The sequence below is a fragment of the Cryptomeria japonica genome, chromosome 10 (assembly GCF_030272615.1).
Source record: "Cryptomeria japonica chromosome 10, Sugi_1.0, whole genome shotgun sequence".
Taxonomy (NCBI): Eukaryota; Viridiplantae; Streptophyta; class Pinopsida; order Cupressales; family Cupressaceae; genus Cryptomeria; species Cryptomeria japonica.
Genome location: NC_081414.1, coordinates 624108973 through 624133493, shown reverse-complemented (window position 1 = coordinate 624133493; position 24521 = coordinate 624108973).

Genomic DNA, 24521 nt, shown 5'->3' with positions numbered 1-24521 from the left:
TTAGAATTCGTGAAATGTGAATACCACAAGCCCAGTTATATCCTACAAGAATACCTATCACACATAAAGAGAAAATTGAACAACAAAATAATTGAAGACAAATAACAATAAGTGAATTGCTTGTATTGCTTGATTACAAAAAGGATATGACATCCTTATAAAGAAATCTAACTCTAAAGATAGAAACCCTATATAACGGAGTCTACAAGATAGATTGAGATTTAAATGCATGAGTCAGTCATGCATGCACAAAAAACATAATAGACTAATTAATGCATGAAACTCTCAAAAATCTAAACATAGTTTGTTTTTCCTAGTTTGCATTATGCATGGAGATAAATATTAATTAATTATTTATAATTAATTAATTAACTAACTAACAAATGCCAATAATTAATAACCAAGGCATCGATTATTTAGTGAATTAATATAATTAAATAAATAATTAATATATGAATTATTTATTTCAACAAGTTCATCATCAACAGCTAGCAATTAGCAATCATCTTTAATCACACAGTCTGAGTAAGGTTCGCATATTAAGCCCCTTTGCTTTTGTCGTTACATGCACCTTCCTTCTCGATAGCGACATATCCACATTAGAACCAAAAGGAAGAGCATTGAGGTCTAACTGAAGAAGTGATGGATGGTTTACATATATTTTACACTTTGTTTTAGTTACTTTATTGGTAGGATTGGGAAAGGTTAACACGTTAGATTAAGTTTAGTGATTAGCTTAGTTTCATTTCTTTCATGTTTCTGGTTTTTAAACTGATTAATCGCCCTTTTTCTTGATCTACACTTTCTATAAAGCAAGTCTTTCATTCATTGTAAGTGTAACTTCAATATTGAATCTTCAATTCTTTTGTGCAATAATACAGAATTCTCTGGTTGTTATAGAGCATACAATCTTCGCTTGATCTCTTTTGTGTGATAGGTATTTTTTCTTGTAGATGATTCTTGGCTCCTATGGTTGATCATCATCTTCTACATGGTATCATATCTTTTTTGTCAAGTTCTTGTCTGCATGCTTGAGGGATTCAACCTAAGGTAAAAATTTTTTTGCATATTTAGTTCTATAAACACCTATTTTTGTCCATCCAACTAAATGTATTTTATATTTTAATTATCATTCATCCAACTATTAATCAAATTCACATATAATTAATCCTTTCTCCTTTTTCAATTACTAGTTAAATTAATATTTAATTAATTCATCTTAACCCTCAAGTCTACTTTTAATTAAATAAATTATTTGATTTTTATTTGATTTAATTCACTTAACCAAATTCAGACAATTAATTAAATAAATAAAGCATAATTGTTTAACTAACTCCCCTCAAACCTCATATTTGACATTTAAATCAATAAATATCTATTTAACTTCCTAAATCCCTCACCCACTTGTGCTTTCTAGAAAATGCAAGTTGCACACTAGCCCTTCTCCTAATCATGTCTAAACACCTATTATTAGCCTAATAACCCTCTAAGTGTTTGCACATTCCTAAACTAAGGGATTACTGAAGAGTCACTTCTCAAAACATCTAAGGCTCTTACAAAGCATTAAAAGACTTCTCCCTTCCACAAGCTTAACTACATGGGTTTTTGACCAACCTAACCCACATTTAACCCTTGAACATTCCCCTAACCCTTGGTTAAAGGCTTGTCCCTTAACCTAACCATCCATGGTAACCCTCAAGTCCCCTCAAGCCTTAAAGGCTTTGAACAATCTAACCCTTTAACCCTTGCACATGCCTTTACCCCTTGGATAAAAGATTTAACCATTAACCTAACCATCCATTGTAACCTTCATGTCTCTTCAAGCATTTAATGCTTTGTCCCTCTCCTCTCAAGCCTTCCCTTGTTGACACTTTTCAACATGTGATTGGATTGAAGGGGAGCACATGGATTGAGGATCAACACTTCCTCAAGTAATCCTAACCCTTCCTCAATAAACTCAATCTCAACCCTTTAGTTGCCCATTTTCTCTATAAATAGGGCTCATTCCTTCATTGTTGAGGGTCACACACAAACATACACACAAGAGTTATCCATGCATTGTTATTTTGTTTAGATTTTGAATGATTTGTATTATGTTTTAGCTCTTCCACTAGTTGAAATTGCTATTTGAGATTAATATTCTATTCACAAGCTTCATCCACACTTCACCTAATCAACCATCTTTCATCCTCCATTCGGCATCCTTTTGTGTTGGTGCTCTTGTTGAGGGCATACTTCACATAGCAATAGAATCTTGGAGAGGAGGAGGACAAGGAAGAGTCGTGGCATAGGGAGCATCATCAGGGAGTAATATTTATTTCATTTTATTTATTTGCTAATTAGCTTCTTGTGTTACTAATCTTATTTGATAATGCTTTGGATGGATTTGTCTTCATGATTTTCTTATTCTTGAAAGCTTGTTACTAACATGATTTCCTATTGGTTTATACTTACCTCCATTTTCACAACATTTCATTTGGTGAACTCGATATGAATTAAAATAAATAAAACTTTCGCATGTTGTTCCCCACAAAGATATTAACTACATAGTAGCTTTAAAATGGAATCTGTAGCATAAAGTTGTGTACTACTGATCTTCAAAAAATATAGTAACTTACATGTTAGATGTTGATAAAATAGGTCTAAAGCCACGATATACATTGTCTACATATTATCATCAAACCACTTGATCCTTTCCAATAGGACACTCTAGCAATTTATTCTTCATTCTGACCGATATGTTGTGGAGGGTTTGAGAAGAAAAAAAAAATCTTTGGGAACATTGTTAGAAATTCCTAAGTTTGCTTTGCTCAGAGGCTAAGCTTAGTTTTCGAGTGTTATGACTTTGGTGAACCTTTTGATGTTGTGGTTCAATAAAATGAAGATATTTTTGTTACTCTCATAGCTATTATTCTCTTCAATTTGATGAAAATTATTAACTCTATTTTGATGAATGAAATGATGAACTTTAAGGAATTTTATATAAAATCGAATAGCTTTTATGTTCGTGTGATTAATGGATGAAGGGTAGGATTTTTATTGTTGAATTTCTCAACTAGGTCATCCAAAAAACTTTCTTGGGTTGAATTAGCATTTTGAAGGGTTTTGTGAAATCAATTGCTTGGTCAAAATTACACAATAAAGAGTGGTGTAAGGTGTTTCCAATCTTGCACTGTGGTATGTTGTCATAGGACTCTTTCTTAGGTAGATTGAATATATCATTTCTTGGTTTGCATTTCAATAGAGTAAATAAGGAAGTTGTACTTCGTATTCAAAATCATTGAGTAGATCTTACACCAGTGGTGCAGGGGAACCTCTTCAACAAGTAATTCATGGATCAAAGGATGAGGATTAGGATCATTTTGAATGTCTTTGGTTTATGCATTTTCATTTTTTGAATAAGGACCCCACCTTGTAAACCAATGTCCCAAATTAGGCATCTTGATAAGCCAATTTGGACAACTTGGTAAATAGGGGTAGAATGATGTTTGTTTTGATGTTTTGAAGGATTTTAGGGTGTGTAGGTGGTGTTTGGTTGATCCAAGTTACGTGGATCCCAAACTTGTTTTGGTTGACAACTTTTGTCAAAAAATGCAATATTTGAAAATGCAACTTTTGTAAGCAAAAGTGCAACATTTTGAAATTCGGTTGATGTAAGCCTCTCAATGGCTCCAACCTCTTCAAAATTATATTGGAAACCATTTGGAGAAGGCCTAGATACCTTTTGGATATGATTACCAAGGTTAGAGTTGTTGGTGATTAAAGTTTGGAAGCATAATAAGACAGAAAACTGAGTTTTTCCCTGAAAAATCTGGTCTTGTTGTTGTTGTGCGTCATTGTATGGATTGGTTCTGATAAATTTGTTCGTGGAGTACATAGAGGATTGAGTTAACTTTGTTTTGTCGGTGGTTTGAGGTCTTGATCCTCTGTGAGGAGTGAGAACCCTCTTATTAACTGACTGTAGCCTGGAAAACTGGGGATTAACTAGGGTTTCACCAAATAATGGCAATATCTTGCACCTCACCCATATAGAAGGTCTTTCTTTTGGTGGAATGCAAGATTAGCCAATGCATTTTAATATTTCCATGGGTATTTGCAGGGAAGGCTTCATTGTGAAGAGTATGAGGCCAACCTAGGTAGGCATCTCCATGTGACTACCTTGGACAAAATTAGGACAGTCACCCTAAAATATCATAGCGGTGGATTCCAGGCATGCAACCCTGGAATTAGAGGTCATTTGTGATCACCCACATGTTCATGAAGTTTTTTTTGTGGTTGAGAGACTAGAAATTAGAGTTGCTTTGTAATTTGAAGCCTATTAGCCCTAATTAGGCCTCTAGGCTTCTAAAGGGTTCAGACCCTTAGATTGCAGATCTCGCTAATCCCTTTTGGGGATAAGTGTAACTTCATAAAGGGTATCTAGAATGGTAAATAGTTTGCCAGGTTGAGTTCAATATTTTGGAGCTAAGGGCAAAGTACCCATCAAAGAGGGCTACTAGCCAAGGGGGTAGGTTTCCAAAGGATGTATAGGGCATTGGTGCCAAAGCCTAAAACCAATGTTTGGAATAGTTCCTAGGTGTCATGAATTGACCAAATCCAAGGCCTCCAAGAGCAAGAGTCATGGAGAGGTGTGTTGGAGATGTTGAAGCCATTTACTCATTTTGAGTAGGTGCTAGTCTTGAGGAGTTGAGAGTAGTTCAAACCCTTAAGGTGTGGAGTCCTTTTTTTGTAGGATCCTTTCTATCTTTTGAAGAGTCTAAACCAAACCTTTTGGGACCTATCCCTAGGTGTGAGAAGGGCTCTGCATCAAGTGGTATCAGAGCTTAGGAGTGTCCTTTGGACCGAAGAAGAAGACAAGATGTCAGAGGAAGAGGGATCCCAAGATCTCCCATCAAGGATGACCAATGTTGAGTTGGTTGTCCTGGTGAAGAAGCAGATGGCAGAGAGCAAAGCAGTCAGGGCCGAGAATCATGCTTTGAGAGATGAAATGGACCAGTTGAAGGGAAAAGTGGAGAGGGGAGAGAGACTCTGGAGGAGTTGAAGAAGGGAGTGAAGAGGAGATCCCTAGGCAGGAAGAACCAGACATTCCTGCAGACCAGAGACCCCTGATGAGTGTCCTCAAGTCCATGGAAAGGAGAACAATGGATGTGAAGTTGAATCTGCCAGTGTTTGCAAGTAAGATGGAACCTTATACAGTGATGGAGTGGATAGACTCTTTGGACAATTTCTTTGAGAGTGAAGACATACCAGAGCACCAAAGGGTGAAAATGGCCCAATCCAAAATGAAAGGGGTTGCACTGACTTGGTGGACTTTCATCCAAGATGAGAGGGTGAAAGAGGGGAAGAGAAGAGTTGCTACTTGGAAGAAGATGATGGCTTTGGTGAAGGAAGCCTATGTTCCAGTGGACTATAATGTCCAATTGCACAAGAGGAGACAGAACTTGAAGCAGAAGGAGATGGATGTGAGTTCCTACACAGAGGTATTCATGAAGTTGTGTGTGAAGACCAAGGTAAAGGAGAGTGAGGATGAAAAAGTAGCGAGGTATCTCAATGGACTGAGATTTACCATCCAAGAAGATTTGAATCTCCACACCCTGGAGACAGTCCAAAAAATGTTTTCAGTTGGCACTTAAGGTGGAGGAGAAGCTAAAGAGAAGGTAAGAACAAAATAGAAGAGGCAAAGGGAGAGAACAAAGAGGGGGAAGAAGCCCTTTCTAAGGCAAAGGAAATGGTTTTGGATACCAAGGTGAGTCTAGTCAAGAAGGCACTAGAGGAGAGAGCAGTTACAACCAAGGAGGAGGCTACAATCAAAGGGAGAACTTTAGGGACAGAAGACCATCCTATAGAGGAAGATCCCAAGGCAGGGGACCTCCTAGATGTTACAACTGCAACCAAGAGGGGCACATGGCCAATAGGTGTCCGGAGAAGGCTACAAGCTCCATGGGAGAAAGGAGGAGCAACTTGGTGCAGGAATCTGATTGCCAAAGTGTGGTAAGTACAAACACCTATCAAAGTGTCAATGCTCCTGATAGCTATGGCTACCCTGAAAGAGGAGAGGCTCTAATGATGAGGAGAGAAGTGACCACCATGAAGGTACCTGATAAGGAGCCCCCACAAAGAAAGTCTCTTTTCAAAACTACCTGTAGGGCAAGAGGAAAGGTATGCAAGGTCCTGATAGACTTCGGGTCTGTTGAGAATTTTGTGTCACTTGAAATGGTAGAGAAGCTTAAATTAAGAAGGTTGCCACATCCTTACCCCTACAAGGTCTCATGGCTCACCCAAGGTCAGCAAGTAGTGGTAGAAGAGCAAGCTTGGGTAGAGTTTTAGATTGGATCCTACAAGGATAGGTTGCTATTTGATGTAGCCAAGATGGATGCATGTCATCTCCTGTTTGGGAGACCATGGCAGTTTGATTTGAAGGCTCGTCATGATGGTGTTAGAAACACCTATTCAATCACCAAAGATGGTAAAGTGATAGAACTTTTACCTCTGATGGAGAATGAGATGGAACCAAAGGGGAAGGATGCCAAAGTGTTGATGGTAGAAGGAAAGCAGTTCATGAAGGAGATTGCAGAAAAAGATACAGTTTGCTATGCCCTCATTCCTAGTTCTAAGGTGACAAAGAAGGAGCAGTTTGCAGAGAGGAAAGAAGGACAGAGGCACATAGACCCTGCAGTCAAACAATTACTTGACAAGTACAAAGGCATCATCTCAGATGGAATGCCAAGGTCCCTGCCACTGGTAAGAGACATAAGTCATTGCATAGATCTGATCCCTAGATCTACCCTACCAAATAAAGTAGCACACAAGCTTACTCCAGACCAAAATGCAGAGATGGCAAGACAAATTGAGGAGTTTCTAGAATCAGGGCTAATTGGCAAAATTTTAAGCCCGTGTGTGATAACCGGTGTCCTTGCACCTAAGAAAGAAGGCACATGGTGTTAGAGTATTCGGGTATTTACTTGATTAATTAAACAATATTTGTTTAATTATTTAAGTTCCATTTATCTCTTTTACACTTAAGCTAACTTTAGGTGCATAATAATTGATTCTTTTATTAATTATTATGTGCAAACCTAGTACCTTTAGGTGCATAATAATTATTATGCCCCTAGTACCTTTTGATGCAAGTATTGTCATTGATGTCAAATTAATTGAAAGCAGGAAGCATCTAAAATGACATCACAGAAAGAATGAAAGTATCTAAAATATATCCTAGAGTCGGGTGTTGGTTTGGAAGTTTCCTGGCAAATCAGCACGATGAAGCAGAAGATTACAGTGAGCATGGTTCGTATTACCCGATATATAATATGGAAAGACTTTATAATTATCGGCAAATATATTAATATAGCGGCAAGTTTATTAAAGCGAAAAAATGTTTTGATGGCGGATGTATTAACCAAGTATTTTTTACAGCACCTCATGAGTGTTAATATATTGAACAATATTATCGGCGGCACACTTTAAATTAATTAAAGCGGAGCTAGATATGGAGTGGCAAAATTAAAAGTGAAAAATAAATCTCGACAACAAAAATTATTAAACTTTGTGTTTTGCGGAACTTACTTAATACCGGCTGGGAGAAAATAATATCGTAAATAAATTACATACCTTATTTTTACAATACATATTATCGGGCTTGGTATAGTGGCATGAGAGTTTATTAATATAAACAAAAGTGTTTGGCAAACAAATACTCCCGTAAAAAGTTTATTAATAGAATTTAACAAAAATAATTTATTGATATATTGAAGGATAAGACTTTTCAAACTAAAAGTCATGTTGGTTTGCAACCGGTAGAACTAGCACATATATATATATGAATTTTTAAAAATGCTTTGAGAAGGATGTTGACATGCTGGATATATATACTTTGTATAAAACTGTGGATTTTTGAAAGTATACCTCACGTAGGTGAAGTAAGAGGTGTGCAAAGAGAAACATGAACAATCAATCCTAAAGAGCATAAATTTAGAATATAATAGCAGATATATAAACTTAGCACATGCAGATTTGAAATGAAGAGTAAGGCAGATTTATGATCAGCTTACAACAGATTTAAGAAAGAAATTATGACATATTTGTATGAAGATGTGTATGCAGATTTAAAGAGTGTTACCATTGTCCATCATCCATTGTTACAGCAACATGTTCAAGATGGAAAATTAGATTTGTGAAGAGTGAGTTGGTGCTCACAATTTCAGCAGAGAGAGTTGGTGCTTCCAATGGGTTGGTGCTCACAAAATAGATTTTGAGGGTTGGTGCTTCCAGTGGGTTGGTGCTCACAAAACAGATTTGGGGGTTGGTGCTTCCAGTGGGTTGGTGCTCACAAAACAGAGTTAGGGAGTTGGTGCTTCTAGTGGATTGGTGCTCACAAAATTGTAAAAGAACATAAATATATAGCATTCATTTTCAGTGGTTTTCTCCCGCATTGGGTTTCCACTTAAATCTTTGTGTTATTGTGTTCATATGCAAAATTATTTTTAGTGAATGATTCTATCATATAAAATATTCAATTGAAAAGTTTCATTATACTGATTCACCCCCCCTCTCAGTATAACTGTGTGCTCTTCAATTGGTATCAGAGTCGATTCCTTCGGAGATAGCCTTACAGCTTGAAGGTAGATCCTCAAAAGAGCACAATGGTAGATAACTATGCAGTTAGAAATCCAATTTTTGATGGGACAAATTATGCATTTTGGAGTATCAAGATGAAAGCCTATCTGAACGCACTTGGTTATGATGTTTGGCAATCCGTGGTAGATGGATACACACCTCCATCAACTCCTCTGACCAATACAGCAGGAAAGAGGAAAAGTGAGAATAATGCCAAAGCAGAACATGCTCTCCTATGCAGCCTGGCTGATTCTGAATTTACAAAAGTCATGCATTGCAAATCAGCAAAAGAGATATGGAACAAACTGAAAAGTATCTATGAAGGGGATGAAAAGGTAAGAGAGGCCAAGCTTCAATCATTTAGAATGAAATTTGAAAGCCTTAAAATGATGGAAGATGAAGATATCGCCACCTACTTTTTGCGTGTGGATGAAATCGTAAATGCAATCACAGCATTAGGAGAAGAAGTTGAAGACACACCTCTCGTTCGAAAGTTGTTGAGAACATTGACAATGAAATTTGATCCTAATATATCAGCAATAGAAGAAATGAAGGATTTGAAAACATTAACAAAAGATGAATTGTTTGGAATCCTCGCAGCCTATGAAATGAGGAGAGAAGACAAACCATCACAAAAGGAGGTATCTTTCAAAGCATCAAAGAAGGGCAAGAACAAAAAGCATACACCAAAAGAGAGTACAAGAAGTGAATCAGATGAGGCTGAAGCTTACTTCATAAGAAATTTCAAAAAGGACAAAGGCAAATACAAAGGCAAATTCCCTTTCAAATGTTTCAATTGTGGCAAGGTTGGGCATTATGCTTCAAAGTGTTCTCAAAATGAAAGTGATAGCAGTGAAGAGGAGAAGGAAAGCTATTCAAAGAAGAAATGAAAGAAATACTTCATGAAGAACTACTCAAAACATAAGAAAAGCTTCTACTCTAAGCAAAGTTCCAGTTCATCGGAGGAAAGTTCTGAAGATATGTCTAGCAGTGATGGAGAAGAGATTCTTTTTATGGCAATGAAAGTCGAAGATGATGAAGATGAGAAGGAAGAAGGACAAGAGGCTATATGTGATGAAGAAGATGTAGATCTTGAAGAAGAGTTACATTATGCATATAAACAAAATGAAAAGCTAAAAGGAAGGGTCTCAAAATATAAGACAAAATTACAAGAATCAAGCAAGCTCATTGAAGACTTAAAAATACACTTGGAGGAAGCAAAGAAGAATGAGAAGGAAATAAGGGATCAACTTAAAAGAAAAGAGGAAGGATGCAACAAATTAGAATTAGAAACTGTCTCCTTAAAACAATACTTGGGGAAACTTCAAAAATTTGAAGACAACACCAAGAAAATGGATCGACTTCTTAAGGCACAAAGACCTACGTTCATTAAATCAGGTCTAGGACATGAAGAGGATCAAACAGCAAATGCTACTAAGTCAAAAACTTTGGATGATTCATGGAAGACAGTAGAAAACAAAAGAAGGAAGAATGATGCTCAAAAATCTCATCCTCCCACAAATATGTTGAAAACATCTCACATAAAGAAATCACATGTAACTAATAATTATTATCCATTCAAAGGACATTGTTTTTCATGCTATAAGTTTGGTCATAAAGCAATTGATTGTAGAAGTCATACTAGAAATATTTCTAACTTCACTCCAAAGAAATATAATTCATTTTCTCCTCTAATGAATTATGATGTAATATATTATAAGTGTCACAATTTTGGACACACAACCATATTCTATCGAACTATCTTCCCTAGTTTACTAAGAAAGGGAGATGTACCTATCAAAAGGGAGGAAACATCTAGAATGACTTGGAAGAAAAAACAACAAGAAGAGAAAGAACCCTTATTTGTTCAAATAGCTCTTCATGCAAAGAACAAGAAGGATAGATGGTATGTAGACAGTGGATGCTCAAGGCACATGACAGGGGACAAAAACAAATTTATCTCTTTTCAACCAGCAGATGAAGGATCAGTAAGGTTTGGTGATAACACAAAAAGAGAAATAAAAGGTAAAGGAACACTTAGTTTAGATTATGGAAAGACTAAAACTGAGAATGTGCTATATGTCAAAGGCTTAAAAGAAAATTTATTAAGTGTTAGCCAACTTTGTGATCAAGGAAATAGTGTGACATTTTTGTCTAAGGGATGTGAGATTAAAAAGAATGGAAGAATCATTGCAAATGCCCATAGAACTGCAAATAATTTATATATTCTAAATGAAATAAATGAAGAAACATGTAATTTTGTTCAAGAGGATGAAAACTGGCTATGTCACAAAAGGCTAGGCCACCTTAACTTTGACAATCTTGTCAAGATCAGCAAAAAGGAAGCAATAAGGGATATGCCTAGAATTACAAAACCATCTAATGTCATTTGCAAACAATGCCAATTTGGGAAACAAACTCGAGTAAGTTTTAAATCCAAAGAATACTCGTCTTCAAAGCCTCTAGAGCTGATACATACAGACTTATGCGGACCAACCAGAACAAAAAGTTTGCAAGGGGAAAGGTATTTTATGCTACTCATAGATGATTACTCCAGGATGACTTGGGTCGTCTTTCTAAAAGAAAAATCAGAAGCTCTTGCAAAATTTAAAGCCTTCAAAGAGTTAGTTGAAAATGAGACGGATGTCAAAATTAAGTGTCTTAGATCGGACCAAGGAGGGGAATTCACTTAAATGAGTTTGAAGATTTTTGCACAAAACATGGAATAAGAAGACAACTTTCAGCAGCAAGAACTCCACAACAAAATGGAGTTGTCAAAAGGAAGAATAGGACAGTTCAGGAAATGGCAAGAGCTATGTTGAATGAATCAAAGATTGCAGACACTTTTTGGAAAGAAGCAGTTCACACAGCAGTGTACATATTGAATAGAGCGCAAATAAGGGTAAACAACGACAAGACACCATACGAACAATGGAAAGGAAGGGCTGCAACTGTTGATTATTTCAGAATTTTTGGCAACACTTGCTACATTAGAAGAGATGAAGAGGACTTGGGAAAGTTTGATGCCCGGTCAGATGAAGGAATCTTTCTTGGATATTCCACCAGAAGCAAAGCTTATAAATGCTACAATAAAAGACTTCACAAGATAGTTGAAAGTGCTAATGTGAAGATAGATGAAGGAAAGCAATTTGAGAAAGCTATAGAAGATATATGTCAATTGCCTTTTTTAGTGAAAAACTAAATGATGCCAAGAGGAGATATTCATCCTATGATTTGGAGATGTATGCTTTAGTCCAGTCATTGAAGAAGTGGAGGCACTACTTATTACCAAAAGAGTTCATAGTTTTCACTGATAACCAAGCTCTAAGTTTCATAAACAGTCAAGAGAAGTTAAATCACAGGCACATGAAGTGGGTAGAGACCCTACAAGCCTTCACCTTCAACCTCAAGCACAAAAAGGGGGTCAAGAATAAAGTTGCAGATGCCTTAAGCAAGAGGGTCTTAACCATCAACCAAGTTAAGATGGAAAGTGTTGGCATTGACTCCTTAAAGAACATGTATGATGCTGATGAAGATTTTGGAGAGACCTACAAGGTATGTGAGTCTTTTGGTGAGAGGTATCATGTTGAATTTTCTGATTTTTTGATCCAAGAGGGGTTGCTATTCAAGGGTGGACAGTTATGTATACCTAAGTTTTCAATGAGACTGAATATTATTAGGGAGAAGCATTGTGGAGCAATGACAGGTCATTTTAGCCTTGACAAGACACTTGACCTTGTGAAAAGACACTACTACTGCTCTAAGTTGTAGGAAGATGTTAGGAGGTTTGTAGAAACATGTGTGATCTGTCAAAAAGCCAAAGGGAAATCCACCAATACAGGTTTGTACCAACTTTACCCATTCCTTCTAGGCCATGGGAAAGCATAAGCATGGATTTTGTGTTGGGTCTGCCTAGAACAAGGAAGGGGTATGATAGTGTTTTTGTGGTGGTGGACAGATTTAACAAAATGGCTCATTTCTTGCCATGTAAAACCTCTTGTGATGCCTCATATGCTGCAGACTTATTTTTCAAAGAGATAGTCAGAATACATGGGTTGCCACTAAACATAGTCTCTGACAGGGATGTGGAGTTCATAGGGCATTTTTGGAGGACCCTTTGGAAGAAGTTGGGAACCAACCTAGCTTTTTCATCAGCCTACCATCCCCAAACGGATGGACAAACTGAAGTTGTCAATAGGTCCTTGGGGAACCTATTAAGATGCTTGACAAGACAACATGGAGAAAAATGGAAAAACATATTGTCATAGGCATAGTTCTCATACAATGACACTGTAAATAGAAGCACTGGGAAATCTCCTTTCCAAATTGTGTATGGTATCCACCCAAGGGGTGTATTAGAGTTGAGGGATTTACCTAAAGAAGAGTCCATTAGTGCAAGTGGTGAAGCTTTTGCCTTAGCCATCAAGGAGGTACATGATCAAGTGAAGTCTCATCTCCAACAATCTGCAGAGAAGTACAAGGCTCATGTTGACAAGAAAAAGAGGGATGTGCAGTTTGATGTTAGGGACTTAGTATGGGTGCATTTGAAGAAGGAGAGACTCCCAAAAGACAAACACACAAAGCTCATGCAGAGGAAGATTGGAACATGTCAGATTGTGAAGAAGTATGGGCAAAATGCTTATGAAATCCAACTTCCTCCTGATCTTGGATTGTCACCCATTTTCAATGTATGTGATCTAACACCTTACAAAGGAAATGGTAATGAATAGGAGGAACCAATGCGGGTTGCAGCAGATGATGATATTCCAAAGCATGATCCACCAAAATTGAGCAAGGTTTTGGACACTAGAGTCACAAAGAGAACAAGGAACAAGGAGTACAAAGAGTATTTGGTGGCTTGGCAGGGAAAACTAGACTCTGAAGCAGTTTGGATGACAAAAAACCAAATCTCCAACCATGGTGTAGACCTCCAAACCCTAATCTCAAGTGGGCTTGAGATCTCTTCTCTCGGGGAGTATGGTGCAAGGGCACCTCTTCAACAAGCCATTCATGGATCAGAGGATGATGATTAGGATCATTTCGAATGTCTTTTGTTTATGCATTTTTATTTTTTGAATAAGGACCCCACCTTGTAAACCAATGTCCCAAATTAGGCATCCTGTTAAGCCAATTTGGACAATTTGGTAAATAGGGGTAGAATGATGTTTGTTTTGATGTTTTGAAAGATTTTAAGGTGTGTAGGTGGTGTTTGGTTGATCCAGGTTGTGTGGATCCCAAATTTGTTTTGGTTGACAACTTTTGTCAAAAAATGTAATATTTGAAAATGCAACTTTTGTAAGCAAAAGTGCAACATTTTGAAATTTGGTTGATATAAGCCTCTCAACGGCTCCAACCACTTCAAAATTTAGTTGGAAAACATTTGGAGAAGGCCTAGATACCTTGTTGACATGATTCCCAAGGTCAGAGTTGTTGGTGATTGATGTTTGGAAGCATAATAAGATAGAAAACTGATTTTTTCCTTGAAAAAATTGGTCTTGTTGTTGTTGTACGTCATTGTACGGATTGGTTCTGACAAATTTGTTCATGGAGTAGATAGAGGATTGAGTTACCTTTTTTTTTGGAGGTGGTTTTAAGTCTTGATCCTCTGTGAGCAGTGAGAACCCTTTGATCTACTGACTGTAACCCGAAAAACCAGGGTTTGGCTAGGGTTTCACCAAATAATGGCCATATCTTGCACCTCACCCATCTAGAAGGTCTTTTCTTTGGTGGAATACAATATTGGCTAGTTTATTTTAATATTTCCATGGGTATTTGCAGGGAAGGCTTCGCTGTGAAAAGTATGAGGCAAACCTAGGTATGCATCTCCATGTGACTACCTTGGACAAAATTAGGACAGTCACCCTAAAATCTCATAGCAGTGGATTCCAAGCGTACAACCCTGGAATTGGAAGTTATTTGTGATCCCCCACATGTTCATGAAGTTTTTTTGGTGGTTGAGAGCCTAGAAATTGGAGTTGCTTTGTAATTTGAAGCCTATTAGCCCTAATTAGGCCTCTAGGCTTCTAAAGGGTTCAAACCCTTAGATTGCAGATCTTGCCAATCCCTTTTGGAGATAAGTGTAACTTCATAAAGGGTATCTAGAATGTTAAATAGTTTTCCAGGTTGAGTTCAATATTTTGGAGTTAAGGGCAAAATACCCGTCAAAGAGGGCTACTAGCCAAGGGGGTAGGTTTTCAAAGGAAGTATAGGGAATTGGTGCCAAAGCCTAAAACCAATGTTTGGAATAGTTCCTAGGTGTCATGAATTGACCAAATCCAAGGCCCCCAAGAGAAAGAGTCATGGAGAGGTGTGTTGGAGATGTTGAAGCCATTTACTCATTTTGAGTAGGTGCTAGTCTTGAGGAGTTGAGAGTAGTTCAAACCCTTAAGGTGTGGAGTCCTTTTTTTTGTAGGATCCTTTCTATCTTTTGAAGAGTCTGACCCAAACCTTTTGAGACATGTCCCTAGGTGTGAGAAGGGCTCTGCATCAACCAGATTCTCAGTACTACGTTGATTCAGAACAAGCTTACTGATATTCTGCCCTAATTTGGTCATAGAAATTTTGTTGACTTTTGCTGTTGGGATCTAGCCAAACTTTGCCCTTCCCTGCCACTTTTAATTTGGTGAATAACATTAGAATATTTTTGGAAATCATACAAGTATATCTATGGAAACTCGGGAGAACATCTTACTGTAATATGTCACATATCATAAGAAACTCTTAGGCATACATTGTATGCATATCCTCCAAACATTGCATTTCTATGAGACATCTCTTTGTAGCATCATGCAAAATAGCTCACATGCCTTGCATGTGATATTCACCAAAGCATTCTTCATTAGGCTTTGATGGATGTCGGTTTTTCCAAAGCTCCCATTTTATCACTGGCAAGGAGGATGCTAGCAAATATCATTAAATACAAAGCTCTCATTCTAACACGGGCAAGTTAGGCTGCTAACAACGATTGTTGAATCAAGCTTTGCACCTTCCAATTGCATTTGCTTGAATGTTTCAAACCCTTTCCAACAAATCTACCCATTTTGTATAACTTGCAAATCATAGTATTCCATGATAGGAAATCTTTGTGAGGCATTATGTCACGTAGACTCTGGCTTTACACTGGCCAATTGCATTTACTTTCAATTCATTCCATGAGGAGACAATCCATGTCTTTCCATAGGATTGATATCTTTTTACACCTGCCAATTGCATTTACTTGAAAAATTCTAACACCTTTTTTGGTTGCAAATCATTAAATTCAAAGCTCCCATCGCATTACAAGCAGGAAGGACACTAAGAAAAGGTCATGGAATCAGGCTTTGCACCTGCCACTTGCATTTGTTTGAAAGTTTAAGGAAAGTTTAGACCCTTTTCCACAAAAAAAAACTTTGTACATATAGTGAAAACACGACGATTGAGGTGAAATCATCTGACATTTGACCAATGTGATTGATATGTAATCATCTAACCCGATCTTTCAAATTTGTCAAACTTGATGTAAATGTACATGCATATACCATTCTCGTGCCAATCGGTCTCATGCTAATGGTCTTCAAATCAACAAATGTAGTTTCTTTCCTACCACACCTTTTTCTTGATTTGTATGGTTAGTCCAGATAAAGTGGTGGTGTGTGCATGTTCTGCACTCACTATGGTGTGGGTTGTTGGCTAATAAAAATTGATTTGTAATGTGGACGGTTGTGGAGATGTTGCTGGTGGAGCTATTAACAAAGACAAAATGGCACTTTTGTTCCACTATTAGGCTCTTTTAAATCAAGTAAACTTTAATAGTTTGTATTCTGATTATTTTCAAGTTTTTATGAGGTTTTCCTAATTATCGACTAACATGGGTGTTGTTGCAACATGTCAAGGTAGAGGATTTAAAACAAATTGTGTTTGCAGGTTGTAAAGGTGTCAAATTTGCAATCTTTTCTTTAAAATCATTTAATGGTGCAAATTGATCAATCCTAGGATAGGCAATTTGATTTTTCGCAACAAATGACAAAATGAACAATCAATTTGTCATTTTTGGGATTGAGAACTCACACTTTTATCTTGCAAGTGGTAAAAAGAACACAACACTTTTTGTTCTTAATTTCAAGCAAACAACGTTATCGATCTTATGCTTTCTTACAAATGGTAAGAAGAACAAACACATTTTGCAATGTTAGCATAAAAATAATCTTCATGCGTGATCGACAACTACAAACTCACATTTTGCTATGAAGGGCTAAAAAGAACAAGTGTACATTGTGATTGGTGCATATGCACATTCTGTTAGCATAAAAGATATTTTTATTTTTAGAAAAGGCCTGCCAAGGGACACATCACCCTTGGGACGACCTTAAGCGATAAATCCTTCAAGGGACTATAAAAATCAAGTGAGAGCTAAAGTTGTGACTTTAGGTGTATCTGTTCCTATAGTGTAACTTACCGAAAGGACGTATGGGCCCCACTGTGAGTTACTAGGCTCTTAAGTGATGTTGAACTTACATCCAAAGCCATCAAAAATTACTAAAATCTTTTTAGTGTAGAGACCCACCTGTTCTATTGATTGAGTTTTGCAATAATTTCAATGCAAGGGCAGAGCTAGTTTTTCCCCCAAGATACTCACCATACGTGTTTCCTTGAGTTGAGCTATAAATTTTTGGGTTGTACAAGTTGTTTTCAACTTTCGAAAAGAGGGTGATTGGGTCATCCTTCCAGTCTTGGAGGTCCCTTTCTATCCGCTCTCACAAAGATGAAAATACAACACACTCCTTAAGGTGTTGTATATTGGATTCGAAGAAGCATCAAGCAGGGCTAAAGTTACTACAATTGGCCATCCTTAAGGATAAAAAGTGATTAATTTGTCTTCATTTATTTAGACCAAGGGAAATTTGGGCTGAATTTGGCCTAAGAACATACACGTCATCAAATTCATTTCAAAGTTACTCTACCAAGAAAAGATGAGTTCATGTGCTTGGTGCGTCTTCTTGTCAAAATCAAACATTTAGAACAAGTACATCTCATCAACTAAGCAAAACAAAACCTCAAACAAGAACAATCTTACACAAACATCAATATTTAGGGTTTGGAAGTCCCTCAAATACATCAAGAAATCTATCTACTGCCATTTTAAGAAGAAGAAGCCTAGTGAAAAGAAAGTCCGGAAAAGAAGTTTTGTGTACAAAAATAGTAAGCTCTTATTGAAACATCGAACATTCATACACCGTTATCAAGACTTTTAAAACGGTTTTACAACAGATTTTGAGTTGAAACCTTTTAGATCACAATATTTTTTCCAAAGAAGAGCCTTATCACAATCACACAATAAAAGTCAATACATTCCACCATATTACATTCAACAACCAGAAATCTCCTACTAGAAACTCCAAAGTTTGTGCTTATCGTGAGAATCCATCACCAAATCATAATTCATTCAACTTTCAATATTAACAAGCTTTTTCCTCAATCTCTTATAGATCTTTCTCATCTTATCAACAAATCAACTTATTAGTATATCTCCAACATCTAGGATCAATCCTCCTAAGAGGTCATACTAGTCATCTATGGTAGGTAAAACTAACTCATGAGTGCATCCTATCATAGATAGCTTGTGGATGTCAATCACAACACTCGCTATATCTTACCTCAAAACTGTTGTACACCAAACTAAAGATCTTAAGAGTAATTTATTGATGAACTTGTGATCTTGAGAATCATAAAACCACAACAAACAATCCATCCCATTTTAGTCAAACATTGGAGCTATAGAAAGAGTTAGATCATCACATTTATCACAATCCCGCTTTTATACAACATATATTCACATGGCCGATACTAGATCCATGAGGTGTAAGCAAGCAAAATCACATGACTCAAAGGATGATGAAACTGTCAATCCTTTTCACCATAAAGAATTCATAGGAGAAGAAGATTCACAAACTCCTAAACAAGAGGAAATAGAAGAAGCAACTAGTAATCCTAGGTTCAACAAGATCTTTGACATGATACTCAAAGGGAATGCAAACGCTCACTTTCTCAAACTCACACAAGAAGGTGCAAAACTCCCTCCTTACTATGATGTTTCGCGAGTAGACTCCCTCCTTACTATGATGTTTCGCAAGTAGTAGAAACAAGTGATCAAGCGGAAACTAGTAATCGTCGGAACAGGGATCAAAATGATTGCAGGCAATGAAATACCCATAACTACGACAACAATCAATACCAACATGACGACCATGGTTATATCCCACCCCCCAGCATAGAGATAGGTATCTTACGATAACATATAAATGATCTCTCCCAACAGATAAAAAGTTCAAGGAGATCACAGAAAAGGTATTCTATAGAGGACATTTGTCCTTATCCATTTGATAGGAGCATGATCATGCCACCTTTCCCTAAAATTTTGAGGCTCCCAAGTTTGACAAATACAAAGGAAAGGGTGATCCTAGGGATCATGTCCAATAATTTTACACGGCTTGCTTAGAGGTTTCTCATGATGAGACATACTTAATGTGCCTTTTTCCACAAAGTCTAGGAGAATAACTATGCAGTGGTTTTCATAGTTGCCAGGTGGAATCAAGACATTTGATGAGATTGTTCAAAAATTTATTGCTCATCATGCACACAACATAGAACACAATGTCTCCATGGCTGATTTATGCAACACTGAACAAAAAAATGGAGATTTATTCTCAACAATCTTGCAAAGATGAAGATGCCTTTCTAGCAGACGTTCTTCCCACATTCTCGAGGAAGGATTAGTTGAAATCTTTATTTCGAACTTAAATGAAGAAATGGAATTCCACTTGCAAGTCAAATGCTCAAACTCTTTTCAGGAGGTGATAGCCCTAGGACTCAAAATTGAGAAATCTCTTATCAAATAGGGTTTGGTAAAAATCTTCAAAGACAACAAAGATGGTCATCACCCTACTTACAACAATGATAAACCAAAGTTGTTGGTCTAAAAACAAGAACATTGTCAATGATCGCATTGTTGATGCTAGAACCGTGAAAATCGCATAACCTATTGTGAAATTGTGAGGACCAAACATGAACAACAACAATAACCCCACAAACAATCAAGTGAGTAACACTCAACATGATGTACCCAAAAGTAGGTACACTACATACAAACCAAATCGGACTTACACACCTTTTAAGAAACCCATTGAAGCAATGTTAAGGAAGTTAGTATCATCCAATCTTATCACGCTTCCAACAACATCCAACTATGAGCCTCAAGTGAAACCTCCCTGGTGGAAGGATAATGAATATTGTGAATTTCACAAAGGAAGAGGTCATAGAATGAACAACTATCACCATTTGAAGAACATCATCCAGGATCTTATTGATCGAGGAGAGGTAGAAATTGATGAAATCAACCATAAAAGCTCAAATGCTGACCATACAATGTTCAAAAATCCACTCCCATCATATGAAAAGGGAAATACCTCCCATCAAGGGAAGAATAATGATAGTAATGTCAATTATACCCGAGCATCCTACGATTATACTATCAATAATATAACTGAAGATATTGAACACATAGCAATGATAACTATCAAAGCCAAGAATCATGAATGCAATGTCGTTACCCGTCGTAACAAGGTCACTACAAGGTATGCCATCAAAAATGACATGTGGTCCAAAGCAGTATAACCTTGTTGACTAGCTAGAAAAGATGCATGCACTAATTTCCATCCTTTAATAATGATCAATTTCAAGCCATGGTGGGCAATCTCAAATCATCTCATTGCCTCACTTTCACTAAAAATGATGATTCATCCATGCAACAACTGCATAATGCTCCACTTTGATAACTTAATGATGAACGAATAGTACCAAACCGGTACTGAGAGGGGGGGTGAATCTGTACAGGCAAAAACTCAACCTTAAACCAGTTTGTCAACTAACACTTATGCACTGACAGACAAACAGCAGCACCAGTCCTTCAACAGAGTTTAACCGGCAAAACCCAGTGTAACTAAGACGAGCAAAGACCGGTTGACACTTATCTTCTCATATAATCTAACTCTTCATTCCCATTTCAATCTAATGCATGGACAGGCAATCTACCATCAAAGATGTACATATTATAGCAAGATCAACATGCATCACCACTTAATCAGAAAACAATCATAACATCACACATGACACACATATTTTTCACGTGGAAACCCAACTGGGAAAAACCACGGTGGGGATGAATACCCACAAGCTTGTTTTTGAACTCTTTGGAAGTCCGCTCTGTTAGGAGCCTTGTTCGGTTAAAGACAGATACAATAGGTTCTGTTAGGAAGCGATCCTGTTAGGGATCACCCGGTTAAGGGATGGCTACAATACCCGGTTAAGGGTTAAACCATGTTAAGGGTACCTTGTTAGAGGATTTCAAGAACTCAATAGCTAAAGGATATCAATGACTCAGTAGCTTCGAGTTACCTTGTTAGAGGATTTTCAACAAGCCAGTTAAGGCTACCCTGTTAGGGGATTTCACAACTATTGAAGTGGTTAAAGATCAACAGGTATATCAATGACCTGATAATAGCACTCAATGCCAATGCAGATCCACTTAAGCTCCTCTTCACCTTCTACACTTACACTCTGCAGATATGACTTATCTCCTCTGGTCTGGCAAGAATCACATATCTCTTCTCTTAGACACACACACACAACTTTTGCCAACAAACTCTGAAAGAATCACAGCATCAACCTTATAGGACAACAGACAAGTCGGTAGCATAAACCCTAAACCCTAGACCTGTGAGGTTAAGGAATTCAAACGGTTCAATCTTGACCGTTGATCATACTGTATTGAATGCAACAGTCTTGATCCAATCTTAAGACATTCTCCGTCGTTCGTTTTCCACTGATTTCATGGTGGTTGATAACCCATCACACGTTATCACCGTTTACAGACTTCGCACATTCCCAAGGTAGATAGGAACACTCTTCTTTATGTAAGATCCTTCACGCGCACAAGGCTTACGTGGCAGCACTATATGTTCTTCGTTATCATGCTAACTTCATCACATAAAGATCATCGATTGAGTCACATAGGCTTAAGATACTCCAACCGGAAATCCTGAAATGCAAACTACCTACCAACCGATAGTCATACAATGCTTCCATGTGCCGGTTCCCATGACTACATGTCGGTTCACCTTGACATGTCGGTTCACCTTGAACAAATATACCGCTTTACTTTGGCTTCATATCACATATTGACATCAATGACAACATATAATATCATTATGTCCTCATACCAGTTCACATAATGCCAACACACTTCACATTGAAGGTTTCATTAACAAACATTGAGTCAAGCAAGTCTTGATAGACAGTGGAGCTGGTCTGAACATATGCACATTGCAACTGGTAACAACACTGGGATACACAGAAAATGCAGTGGATATTAGAAAGAAGATCACCGTCAAGGCCTATGATGATGCAAAACGATCCTCCAAAGGATGTGTTACTCTACCAGTCAGGGTAGGACCTGTGGTGAAGGATGCGCTTTTCCAAGTCCTCAATCTACCCCTCTCATATAACCTTCTTCTAGGGAGACCCTGGATACATGCCATGCAAGAAGTGGCTTCCACCTACCATCAGTGCATCAAGTTTCCGCATAATGGAGTGAAAATAACAATTTTAGGTGATGCTAACCCATTTGCCTTTTGCAACAATATAAGGCATCAACCTGATACTACTACGCCTAATAACAAAGAAGCTACTTTAACCCTGATTCTCTCACCAATAATCTAATCCCTACACTAGATAACACCAAACTGAATTGAAGATAAAGGATGAAGGCCCGAGAGAATATAACATTAGCCAACTTTTCTATGTTGGCCAACTACCTCTCTCGCCTCCGACATATGGAAAACCTCAACCTTCAAGACAGAAGTCCACTATAGCTAGCACATGTATACTTGCAAGGTTCACCCCGAGAAGAACCCAAGATGAAGAAAATACTGAAGAAGACTTGGCAAAGTGGATCTACAAAGAGGACTCAACCAAAGGTAAATAGCCTATAAAGATACTTACAAAAAACTATGGCAAACGCTTCACAATGATGCAAAAGATGGGTTGTGATAGACATAGTGTTTTAGGCTTAGAAAAGCTAGGTATGCAAGAACCTTTGCAACCTTCATTATAGCCTAGAAATCAGCTCAAAGGACTAGGATACAATCCAAGTGAAGCTAGCACTTCTAGATCAAAATCCACAAATACAACACACAAGCAAAATGGTTATGTTGCACAAAAGTCAATCACTCCAAGGTTAAAGCTCGTGTCGACTTCAAACACACAAGCAACATCAACAAGCCCATTAGATGTGACTCCTTCAACAGTTGTCGACAAACTTTTCACACTTGAAGATATCCCCATAAGATGATGTGATAGAGATCTACAAAGTGATTCTGAGAAGGATTCACATGAATATGAATGAGATTCTTTGGATTCACATGAATCTGAAAAGGGATTATTTTGATACTTTTGAAGATAAAAGAGTTGAATGAGAGGCATGGATCAAAACTTTCCGGGATCCTATGGAAACCACAAAATCTCGAAGACAAGAGTCACAACATTCTTCTTATAGAGATGTATCACCTCTTAAGCCTGAATATGAAGAGGAGAGTACCAATGATGACCTCGATACCTCTTTTCTAACCTTAAATGCCACATCCTATGACCTTAACCTAGTCGATGACATAATGTCACTTATTCATCCCCAACTCATTGACTAAGACCAACAAGGTCCCCCACGCCTAGATATGTTCCAAAATGATGACACAATCATTGACTTCGTCAGACATCGGGATAACATACCAAGCAGGGATCACAAGGCTAGGTATGCAATTGAACTCAACAACACAACTTACTTCGGAGAGAATGCCAAACCTTTTAGTCACAAAAATATAACAATCAAGAATGGATCTTCTAGTGAAAACCACATTGTGGCACTTCTAGATCCTAAAACTGTAAAAATAAAGGACGAATCCAATGGTAAAAACCTTTCTGAGGCACCTAAGGATGGAAGGTTAGAAATTCTCCCGTTTGGCACAAATCAGGAACGATCATCCGTCCCTGAGGAATAAATAAAAGAAATAAATCTAGGAACAACAAAAAATATCCCACATAATACACTTAGCAACATCATTAACTCCAAAAGAAGATCCTAGTTTTGCATAATTATTTCAAAAGAGACAGATCAATTTTGGATGGTCCTATGCAGACATGCCAGGACTATATCCAAATCTAGTAATGCATCACTTGACAGTAGCAAAAGGAGCCAAACTAGTGAAACCAAATCTAAGATAAATGCATCCTCAAATCACACTCTTAGTAAAGGATGAACTCCAAAAGTTGTTAGACGTTGGTTTCCTCAGACCAATTGACTATGCAGAATGGATATCTAATATTGTACCAGTGGAAAAACCAACTAGGGGCATCCACATCTATATAGCTTTCGGGGACTTTAATAAATCTTGTCCAAAAGATGAATTCCCCCTTCCTAACATCGACATGATTGTGGATATGACTACTGGACATGCAATACTCTCACTCATGGATAGAGTTTCCGGGTATAACCAAATCAAGATAGCACCTAAGGATCAGCACAAAACAACCTTCACTTGTCCATGGGGAACTTATTGTTGGAACGTGATGCCATTTGGCCTAAAGAATGTTGGAGCTACATATCAGCGAGCAATGACCACCATCTTTCATGACATGGTGCATAATTTAATGGAAGACTATGTGGATGACCTCCTAGCAAAGTCCTTAACAAGAGAGAATCATCTGGTAGTCCTAGACAAGATCTTCTCAAGGCTAGAATAATACAAGGTTCATTAGAACCCAAAGAAATGTGTCTTTGGAGTAACCTCCGGGGAGCTCCTAGGATACATTGTCTCAGA